Genomic DNA, 12,830 nt, shown 5'->3' on the forward strand with positions numbered 1-12,830 from the left:
TTCAAACTTTGAAAATATCTGGTATCATTGACACTCTAAATTTGTTTTTTATAAGTCTATTTATTTATAAAATAAGTTCTGTGATAGTGTTAATTACATTAAAATTTCCCTGCGGGCTAGGGCGTGCAGGATATTGGTACGCGGCATGGAGGAGCAAGTTAAATGTTTTAGATACATGGATCGAGGAGCACGTGATCTGTAAACCGTATATGATTGGTTAATTATCCTTTTTGAAACCCTAGCTAAACCAATGAAGTAATGGTTTCCAAATTATCAAGAAATTACATACCCCGTCAATCGAATAAATTTATTGTACATGTAATATTATTTTTCCTGGTCATGTGTTAATCCGTTCATTTTCTTATTTAAACACTGTTTTTCATATTTATTTAAATCCATCGCACAAGATTCTCAATTACATGTATTATGAACTGTTTTTATTGAACTGTTAACTCCCACGCATTGGGAATTTTCCAACCTTCTGACCTTTTCAGTGCCGCACATTTCGTTAATTGCTGCATTATAATCCTTCCAGGATTGTCGTGGTTTTTTTTCTGAAATTCATGTTATTTAACTGTCAATGTTTTACGTAAAGTATATTACATAGTGTATCAGAACATGTGAACAAAGTCAAAATGTATCACAACCATGCGGTATGAAGAATGTCGGTTTCTTGTTAACTTCGTGCCTTCAGTTTATATACATGTATCTAAATTTTCTATGTCTACCGAAAGCGAAAAGTACTTAACGACAAAAACTGCCCTGTCCCTTAACCCTTCAGTGACAACGACTTTTTAAACCATGTATACTACTTTCAATTTGACATCAGGTGCAGCATAACGCGACGATCAAACTGTATCAATTATTCAGTTAAATTGAAGCAGTTGAATCTATTATATTTCTATTAAAAAGAAAAGCATTGATGCAAATCATCAATTAAAGGGCGTCCAAGCAAGAAATGCAGCAAGTGACGATGAACTTGTAGACATCTGATGACCTTATATCTTCTTAAAAACGTTTCAATGGTTAATTGGATTTTCCAAAATTGTATATAGATGAAAAGGCGGACGAAAGACATTGTTCACCATGAACTTTGGTAGACTTGCTAGAGATTAGAATATTAAATGAGCCGTGTCACGACAAAACCAACGAAATGGGTTTGCGACCAGCATGGATCCAGACCAGACTGCGCATCCACGCAGTCTGATCAGGACTGTAACAAATATACAAACATTATATGAAAATAGTAACCAAAGGGACGAATATTGTAATTTTACTTGCATTTTTTATGTCAAATTAAAAAGATGGTTTCTATTTATATGGGAAAGGTCCTACCGAAAAGACAATTTCGGAATATAATACTATGATATTACAATTCGTTAAAGAAAGGCTTACGTTTATAAAAATAATTTTTTAGATACATTTATAAAGAGTTCAATGTATTGTTAATTTGCATTTCATTTCTTGCAAAATTCTTATCTCCAGTTCGTTATGGTATTAACACGGAATGGCTACGAATGGACACGTTTCCTAATCGCGAAACGTCCGAAAAAGTTTGCATAATTACTACCCTTTCACAAACATAAAGACTTGCAATTTCCATAAGGGCGTCCGCAAACTCGGCCGCGGTACACGCGCAATAAATCGCCTCACCCGATCCGCTTAATTAATTTATATAATGTTCTTTCTGTTGCGCTAGTAACTGAAATAATATTGAAACGAACATTCAAAACAAATTGTATCCATTTATTTTAAAGGTTTGTCAAGTCTTTCAATAGAGATCCCCGTTTAAAGATTAATAATAGTCCAGTGGACACACGTCTCCGATATTCTTTACACGATTGCTGTCAACGCCATAGACGTTTTATGATACTTTCGAGTTAATGGCCATATTTTTGGACATGTGCATGATGACACCGTATTACAATTTTAGTCCAAAATAAAGACATAAAGGATTTTAGAAACCATTCACAAACATCATTGTAATAACTAATTTTTTTTTAATGCGTTTATTGAAGGTCGCCGCCGGAAAGCCCATATGGGCGACCGTACACTCAAGTCGGGCAATCCTAGAGCGTCCCGCCGAGATTTTTTCGTCGATTTTTTCCAGCTTTATTGGTGGAGAAAGATCCCAAGTGCCCCTTCGGGCATTGTTTCAGGCACGAGCGGGCACCTGGGTAGAACCACCGAACTTCCGTAAGCCAGCTGAACTAAACAATAGGAGGTATGAAATAAACGTTCGTTTCCAATAATTTTCTAGAGAAAATCTATCAAGGTCAACTCGATCGTCCCGCGGTCAATTCGTCACCTTTCCGGCCAACTCGTCCACTACTTTTGGTTAACTCGTCCACAACGAGTCAAACCGTCCCTAAAATGGTCAATCAACTCGTTCCCTTATTTGTGTCAACTTGTCACTATTGAATTTTAAATCAATGTCTTAAAATAATTCTATTATATAAGACAACGATTTATATTAATCTTTCAGCTGTAATAAAAAAACTAAATGTATTTGTTTAAATCGGATAATTAATAAAATGGTGTGTTTTAAGTGCAAGTGCATATAATTTATATAATATAACTAAGTTTGCAAACATTGAACATAAATGTTTATCTACTTTTCCTAATTTGGATTCATATTCGTTTAACTTATTGTAGCTTTTAATGGTAACATTTTAATGGTTAAGTTTACTCTACAAACAATTTACCTTACTCCATTAGTTTTTATATTTACAATTACATTTTGTTTAAAAATTCATTAGAAGTTAAATCAGTGTAACAGAAGGGTGTGTAAAAAATCTGGAACTTCGGAAGCATTGCTCTCGATCAAAAAAAAATCAAAGGGCTGCAACCTCTGTGGTATTTTCTGATCTTTGCAATCTAAATCATACTGACTATCTGTATGTATTTTCCTGTATAAGTTTATTTTTATATACTATTATTAATCTTACGCAGCGACTGCGTCTATTACAGTTTGAGATTGATACATGTGGAATTTAGCATGACTAGAGTTGCATCAAAAAATGACAGCCACACTTTATCCTTGCATATCGTGGCTACTGCCTTTAAAAAAGACACTTCAAAAAAAAGTTGCCTCGACTAGGATTTGAACCTTTGGCCTCTCACACCCTAAACGAGCGCGCTACCTCTGCACCACGGTGAAGTAATACACAAGTAGCTTGAATAAAAACAAATACATTGTAATTCTAATTTGAGAATTTCCATTTCGTGTTTGTAATCCTTATTAATTTCGAGGTATTTTGTTCACGTTTAACACTGATGAAAATAATTTAGCGAAAATCTTCTCGACAAAACAGTACGACATGTATATATTCCACTACTCGACAGTCAGATTTATTTGTGTACTACGCTCTGGAGTATTCGGTAATCGACATAGCTAAAAAGAGCATTTTCATTGATTAAGCTTTACGGAAATAGCCGAACATTTTTCATTGGGTAAAAAAGATATTCATCCGCGAAATTTGTGATTGTAACCTCATATTTCTATTGACTACTCTAAACGTTTAATGCACTGTAATTCGTTAAATGCCTACATTAAAAAATTGTCTTTCTTTTAAATTGCTGGTTTTTAAGCAGTTCTGAGTGAGAACTACTTTGCGTTGTTAGGTCTGTAAGGAAATTTTGTGTTAGACCGTGGATGTTAGCTATGTATTTACTGATCTTGCGATCAGAAAATACAAAAACAACAAAAAAAAAAAAAAAAAAACATGCAAATTTTAATGAAACCCAAAAACCAGAAGTTAAGATGACTTAGGTGGCTCGAAGTATTGAAAATTGTTTACTTGACAAATAGCAGTCATTGAAGGCATGTTCTGTTTTTATTTCTGATTCAATAAATTACGAAGTTGTCGGGGTTTTAATTGAGTTTAAAATTCCTGCAATAAATTTAACATATTTCATATTGTTTTTTTGTTCAGGATGGTATTCTATAACATTTGCAAAGCGTGTTGAAAATGTTTTTAAAAAAAGTCCGTCCGGCTAATCGGATGAGAGAAGCCACACTGGTAATGCCCAGTGCAAGTGCTGCTGAAAAATGTTTTACAGAAAGCCGACATAACCTGACACATATATTCATAATTACCATTTCGTTTGGTCTAAGACATATATTTAAGAATGAGGGGTGTATGGCGTATGATTTTTTTGCAGTTATAACATCGACATAAGAGTAAACTTGTTCCGTTAGATATACTATGCTCATCCTGAGGTAAAATACTATGTAATTCTTACTCAATATGACTAATTTGAATAAACTATGAATGGGTAGTTGCATTCCACATGTCAAGTGAAGTTCTTTTCTTTAAAACTAGAAATATGTCCATAGGTAACGGGTGCCCCCACACGCCACTGTTACACGTGACACAAATTGAAAAACTAAAAAATCTTTTACTAAGTCAAGGGCCATAACTCTATAAAATACTCTATAAAATACTGGATAAATACACAAGCTAAACTCCAGGTGAACAACTACGCAAACTGTTCAACATCCCTGCTAAGTTTCATGGCTCTAAATTAAATACGTTTTGAGCACATCAATTGAAAATTGCAAATTTTTACTAAATCAATGGCAATAACTCTGACAAAACAGAATATATCCACAAGCTCAACCCCAGGTGCACAACTACAAATGCTGATCAACATTCCTGCTAAGTTTCATGACTCTATGTTAAACACTTTTTGAGCTACGCACCACATCAATTGAAAATTGCAAACTTTTACTAAATCAAGGGCAATAAATCTAACAAAACAATAAATCCACAAGTGAAATACCAACTGCACAACTTGACATGACTTACAATCCTGTAAAGTTTCATTACACTAGGCCAAATACTTTTGAGCTACATGCGACACAACATGAGAACGGACGAACGGAAGGACGGACGGAAAAGGGTCGATCTAAATTCACTCCCCCCTATAGTGGGGGCACAAGAAATGCCAGTCTTTTTAATTACACTATTTATTCATATTGTGATCATCTATATGTGTGTAGAGTTTTAACCACAACATATCAACATTGTGAGAAGTCAAAACATATTATTTTATATTTATAAAGAGCCTGTGAAGCAATTATCAATATTTTCTACAATGAAATTTGAGCATAGTATGTCTTTAAGAGGCATTAAATTATACTGACAAAACGACAGAATATAATAGAAATGTTTTATCTTTACATAATAGCAGTCAAACACAGCTGATTACTTAAAATTATTCTTATGTAAGTTTTAAAGCTCAATACATATATATAGAATACGTGTCAATTTTGTGATGTTGCAGGTGCTATATAAACACAAGAAAGAGAAGCAATACATGTATGTCTAAAATTTGTTCTGAATTATTGAATTGTATGTATTTAACTTTAGCTAGTTAAATGAAACGCATTGATAACGTTACAATTCATGCTTTATATTATTACTTAATATCCGAAAATATGGACTGTTGATAAATGTGTGGCAAAATGAAGAACATTTAATTTAGCATTTACGTGTACTTCATAGTTCCTGCATTATTGCTTAAATGTTTTAAAACCTATTTTGCTTCTGTCATTACAATATAAGTTTAGCCAAAAGAGATGTTACTCAACGAAAACGATAAATCAGCGGATTCGGAATCGAATTATCAATTTACACTGGGTCCGTTAGCAAACAAAAATAATAAAAAGGTTTATTTATTACAGTAACATAGTCACATTTACAATTTATAAAATGTAATCATAAGAGACTTGTTAACAACATTCTGAAAATTCAAGCTTAACAAATTCTTTCAGAAAATCAAAATATAAAATTCTTACCTAAAATATCAAGAAGAATATATGTGTACTTCCCTCCTTTTATTTTAAAGAATTTAACACATGCACATTTAAAGTGACTTTTCTAAGGAAAGGCACATTGTTTATGGAAAGACTAAAACAAAACAAAAAAGTTTCGGACCAATTGACATTGATGTTACAAAAAAGCAACAAACAATCACAAATTATATATTAAAATACATGTATCCCGAGCCAACGCTCGCTGATTATGCCGAAAAAATTGCTAAAATAGTTTTTGTTTGTTTGTCCGACTTGAGCCGGCAGGCTTACAGGCGCGGGGCTATTTGTCTTTTAACATTTTTTTTTGTCCATAGACCCGATTTTGATCATTTAATCTTTTCGATAGAAAAGATATAATAAGAATTTCACCAGAACACACTTGTTAACAAAAGAGCACAGGCCAATGTTTGTGGGTCAGATTAGGGATCTATCGTAACGTCAGTGAACCGATTCGCTACATTGAACATCCGCTGCGAGTCGATGATTCACCACAGGTGGTTGGTTTTACCCTTGGGCCATTTATTTTCTCCAACAATATTGATCTGGTACTTCATTAACTTTCGTAAAGGTCATTGAAAAAAAACAATGGTACCTAACGAAAATTTGTTTATATTTTGCTACCTTTTACACATTTTTTCACATTCAGCTCTACTTTCTACTAATAATAAGCATCCAAAATGCTTCAAATCCATTATTATTATCACTTAACAATATTTTGCCCCTTCTCAAAACGAAAAATGATATTAATCACTGAGGCATGATATGCCTTTAAGTCTGTCATATAAAAGTAATTTATGTACTTTCATCGTGATTTGTTAGTGATTAAAAATCTTTTTTTAAATGTAATATCATCTTTTTAAATTTTGTCTTATAAAATGTATCATGTATGTATGTCTTAAAACTAAAATGAAAATCTTAGTTTTTCATTACATCTAAAATGTTTACTCTTTACTCCAGTTTTTAAACTATACATTCTTTATTCTTGAAACATGTAAAAATTGTCTTAAATAGTACGCATTAAATCATCTTTTTTTCCTTTAATTTGTATTTTAATTCATGTAGATACGTTTAATTTTGATACATAAAAAATATTTTCAGTTTATACAAAATTTTGCTGTGCAAAATAAACAAATGTACAAGTTTACAAACATACATTTGAGCCGCGCCATGACAAAATCAACATAATGTGTTTGCGACCAGCATGGATCCAGACCAGCCTGCGCATCCGCGCAGTCTGATCAGGATCCATGCTGTTCGCTATCAGTTTCTCTACCTGTTATAGGGTTTGTATACGAACAGCATGGATCCTGATCAGACTGCGCGGATGGTCTGGATCCATGCTGGTCGCAAACGCATTATGTTGGTTTTGTCATGACACGGCTCATTTATACTTGTATAATTAAATCAATTTGAAATGCGTAAAAAACGAACATTCGCATTTAATTCGATGCCGCTAAAAAAACAACAACAATAAAAGAACAAAACTTAGCAATTTGCTGACCACTGATGCGCACTGATGCGTGATATCACGTGATCAAGTAATGGTCATGTGATCTTTTGGTGATGGCGGTATATTTGAAACTTAGAAAACAAGTTCCAAAATATATCTACATGTATATGACGTATGGACGGCATGTGCAAATAGGTGTAATACTAGGCGGGACGCAATAGGTGTAATACTAGGCGGGATGCAATAGGTGTAATACTAGGCGGGACGAAATAGGTGTAATACTAGGCGGGATGCAATAGGTGTAATACTAGACGGGATGTACCTAATACTATACGCATGAATGGGCATACACACCACGACTCTAGAATCTAGTAATAATGCAAAATGAAACATGACTCTATTTTCAAATTAAATGAAATTTTAGTTTGTGAATGTAAAATCCCTAAATTAATGTTCATCGTTGGAGTTGGATTATGGTTACGTTTCAGGGCTTTGAAAATCATAAGCCAATACTCAGAAAACTTTTTTTTTCTTGCACATTATGCCTGGATCAGACATCTTAGGCAGCAAAATTTAAACAAAGTAGTATTTTGACTTCCATACGAAATACTAATTCACTACAGTAAAGTTATACCAATTGCAAACAGAGCAAAAGAAATCTATGTTGCAAATGATTTTTTTTAAACGGTAACAAATTACTAAAACTAATAACATTGTACTTACTGTATCTTCCGTCCCAGGTACTTACAAGTTGTTTTTTTAGAATTAAGGAAGGAAAGCATTTCTGAAGCATAATGGGCTTTGAACATTTTCGGTTTGTTCCCTGGTCTTACACAGTACTGGTGTCATACATGTATACAGAAATATGGTCGTGACCCAAGCTGGGACATACGATAACCGTATCGTATGTCCCAGACACAAGTAGGGATCGAACCCACGTTCCCTAAGTTGACTGGCAGACACCTTATATAGCAACTTCTTACAGCGGGTTACAATAAGTGTCACTCACTGAATAATAATGACAAACTATTTTCTTAGGATTATATTTCAAGGAGTGTGTGTGTTATCAACACATGATTTCATGCCCTTAAATAAAGTCTAAGTACTGCAGTATATTTACACATTTAGTCTTTATGTAAAATAGTTATGAAAAAAAAGTTATGAAATTAAACACAGATACTTCAGGAAAAAACTGATATTTATCTTTTTATTATCATTCAAGTTTTTTTTTAACAAGTCGTTTATTTAGAAGTGTTCAACCTACTTCAAAATAAAAGTTTTATTTAGTGTGGTTTGATCTAAAAGTGAAAATTACGCGAGTTTCACCGTATGACCTCAAATTCTCGTTTCGGGAGATTTGGCGAGATGTGAGTCAGAGAGACTTTCCCCAAATTTCAAAGGATGTTTATCATCAAATTTGTCCTTATTTCTTTGTTTTCACCGGATTAGCTCTTAAGCGTTATGTTCAATAAAGTATTGTTTTTAAAAGTATGAAGATAAAGTATGTCATAATGTGATATTTAGGTTGCGGTTTGTGCACGAACCGAATCCTCCGCTCCTTCAGTAAAACAGAAGCTGAGCGAGGAATAGCAACTTTGTGCAAACATTTATTTTTGTGTAAATAATGGGAAATACTGGAAGTAGACAAGAAACATACAAGCATAACGAGCTAAGACATTCAAGCATGCCGATCCGACTCCCAATGCCCGATCCAAATGAATTGGATAGGAGATTCACCAAAGTGTTGGTAAGCATAAGATGATAAGTTCAAAATTTATTTTTAAAATATGAATATGATATTTTGCTCTGATGGCAGTGTCAACAGGTGCAAATAAAACTTATTTCAAGGCTTTGTATCTTTATGCCATTATTGAATTTATTCAGTTATGTTAGTTTCATGTATATATTCAAATAAGTTTTTTTTTTTCTAAATTTTTCTTGTGAAAAATTTGATACACAAGATGTCAAGAGACTCGAAGATTGGATATGGGTCATCTATGAATATGGCTCCTACTAAACACACAGGTGTTTGGTGCTTTGATATGTCACTACCTCCCGCCCCCTTCAGGCCTTGACATTAACTTTTTTATTTGGTTGTCCTGTCGGGCAAGTACTTTTGAAAATTACTTGCCCTGACCCAAAGCTTGCTTGCCCTGACCTAAACCGGTAAAGAGTTGAAAACAACCCTACATTTATAAGTAAGGTTTGAGAAAAAGGATTGGCAATCTTTGAAAATGGGGTTTATTTATTCTCTGATCATGCATGGGTTTCATTATAAGCCGTACAGGCTTATAATTTTAAGAAATTAAGACATTTTGTGACAAAATCATACTCATTTTTTCACTAAAATTGGTTGGAAATAGAAGGAAGGTTAAAAGGGGCTAAACAAGATTTTAAAATGTTTTCAGTAATTAAGTTACATGTATTTTGAAGAAAAAAAAAATGGTTATTGTGACAAAAAAAAAGTTTTGTGCATTTGATATATAAAAATCACTTAGATAAAGTACTTTCTTCATAAAAGAATTTTTATAAAGTTGTGGACAGAAACTTTGTAGGTTTTTTGTGTACCACGTCTTAAGTCGCGAAAATATGTGACAATTTCATTTACCGATTTTGTATTCTTTTTACTTTCTTAATTTACATCTTTTTTCCTTGTGGATATGACTCTGTAACACATTTGTAGATGAATTGTTATTATTTTCACAATTATCTACAGGAGAAACGTTTTTTCTTTGAGGATATACAATAAATTTTAGATTTTAACGGCAAAAATAAACAGCCAGAAATCGGCAAATGTTTAGACGGCTAAATTAAACTATTGAGTTCAAGGCTGTGATTTGAACTTTAACAGGGTTTGAACACCTTTAATAAGAAGAGGTGTTGACATAATTAATAATGCTAAACAACCGGATAGTCTGTGTACATGTACAATTGCCCCTGCTGTGAGGTTCGTTATTTATCGTCTCCACAAATGTGATTCGTTCTAATTAAGTCTAATTAAGATTGAAAATGTAATTTGCAATGATTATTGGTCATAATATTGGAATTTAATATGTTTACTTATGATTTTTTTCACTTGCCCTGTCGGACAAGTTCTTTTGAAATTCACTTGCCCTGACCAAACTTTTCGTTGTCCCGGGCAGTCGGACAACCGTTAATGTCGAGCCCTGCCCTTTCTCATTCTACAACACCCCTACATGTACCTCTCATAAACCATGTAAACTGCAGTATTTTTCATTTGAAATATGATTCTATATTTTATATATATGCCTTTACTGCTTTTAGTCAATATCCTTCATTCCCAACAAAAAACAAAAAATGTTAAATATATATTTAGTAAAGGTATTAAACTCGCCTCTCATTTTTCAACACTCGTTTTAATATGAACTCTAAAACTCCAATATTTTTCACCAAATTTCAAAATCTTGTTACCAAATGGTAGGGAATTGATTACTCTTAAAGGAAATAAAGCTGTCATTGGAATCATTTCAAGTTATAAGAAGATATATGATATTTCTAAGTCACCACAAGTGACTAGTGTAAGCTGACAGCTACCTGACCGCCAGGTTTATTCGAAATGAATGAATATATTTTGTATTGCTTTATAATATTTGTATTAACTTGTCCAATCAAAACATCATTTTAAACTATAACCAACCTTTTTTCCAATATGTCAAATTCCCAATTGTAATGGAAGTAATTGGTGCAGCAGAGTAATGAGTATTCTCCCCTTTTATTTTTGTATAGAGTATTTTCATGGGTTTGAGGTTTTCACATGAAAATGAAAATACTCCATATGAAAATAAAAGGGGAGCTATCTGCTGCAGCAGTTACTTTCACACTGTGTTAAAATTCCCTGTATTGAGGTAGCTCAAAATGCATTTGAGGCTGTCATTTTGACCTCCTGAAAATCTAAGCAATTTATGGATATTTACAGATAGAGCGATCAAAAATTTATGTGCATTAGTGTTATTTTCAATTCTAGAGACCCATAATGCCCTTTTTTATGCACATTTTACTGTCAGAGTGTGTTAATTAAATACCATAGGGTCTTCACTAGCCATGAAATCCTGAGGGTCATTTTTACTAAGTTTTACCGACTACAAGGCCAAATCCCAATGATTTTAACAAAATTTTGTTTAAACATATTTTTATTCAAGGTAATATATACATGTTAATAATTTACAATTTAAGCAGAAAGGAATTGGACTGAGAGCTACAATAGCTCATGGTAGTCCTCTCCTTTAACAAAAGCAATATTTTCATATAATACATGGCTTTTTATAATTTTAACAAAATTTGACACTCCAGTTAAAATCTTGAGGGTCAAATCAGACCTTTTGAAAATTTTAAGGGTCGAACGGACACCCTGTACCTGGTTAGTTTGTTTGAAATACCTGCCACTAGTGTAAAGTCAGGACACTTGTAAGCAATTTGAGACTTGAATAGCTTGAGGACAACATTTAAAATGACATGTTAATATTAAAAGTGAGTATTTACATGTATAATGTATATTTGATTTCTGTAAATGTAAACATTTGTATAGTAATGTTGCAATGTTTTGTTGTTTTTTTCCTCCAGAATTCTATGGACTTGCCCCCAGACAAGGCTAAGTTGCTGAAAAGTTATGATGATGAAAAGAAATGGGAACTCATTTGCGACCAGGTAATATATCAGTATTTTATAAAAAAAAAGAACCAAAACAAATAGATTTATAGAAATCATATTGAGACCAACTCTGATATTATTCAGGGATCATTCTAGGGGGCGATTTCCGCGATTTCTCGCAAAAAAATCACCAAAATCTCTGAGAAATTTGTGAAATGAGAGAAAATCTCGCACGGCAATTTGAGCCGGAAAATGTCTAATCACAATCTAATGAATACTAAAATCACACAAAAATATGATGAAAAACTTACGATTCCCATCAAGAATTTAATTTCAAATTGTTTATTAATGAAATCGGTGTAAAAAAACTCCAAAAAGTAGTCCAACACTTTGAATTATTTAGCCTAAACTAATTGCCGATCGGAGACCGCAAATTCACCACGGTGAAATACAGAAAAACGGTATGATGGCTATAATGTAACCTTTATCTATCTGTAAGTCGAGAATTTACACAAAACACTTTTAATTGATTTTAATAAAAATTGTTAGACACAGACTAGCATAAAAATGGACATGTCAAAACCAAATAAAACCAAATATCGGTAAAATTTGTCTTCTAAATGTCACATCAACCACGGTAAATTTTGCCGTAAAGAACAAATTAAAAAATTTTGTTTTAGGATTCCTGATGAAATAGCCGATAATAAATATTTTTTAATTGAACAAAAGTATTTAATTTTATATAATTGCATTCAGCAACAGCTAGAATTGTGAATGTTTCAGCGGAAAACAGACAAATATTCATTTGTCACATATTTTCGCGATGTCGTGATTAAAAAAAAATACTAAGAGGGAGCTGAGTGTAACATGTATTTAAAGGTGTTTTATAACACTAAAAATGATGTTTATGAATAAAAATTACTTTAGGTATTGTTTATATTTGTTGATATA

The sequence above is a fragment of the Ruditapes philippinarum genome, unplaced genomic scaffold (genome assembly GCF_026571515.1).
Source record: "Ruditapes philippinarum isolate M1 unplaced genomic scaffold, ASM2657151v2 ctg9710_1_1_1_1, whole genome shotgun sequence".
In the NCBI taxonomy this organism is placed as follows: Eukaryota; Metazoa; Mollusca; class Bivalvia; order Venerida; family Veneridae; genus Ruditapes; species Ruditapes philippinarum.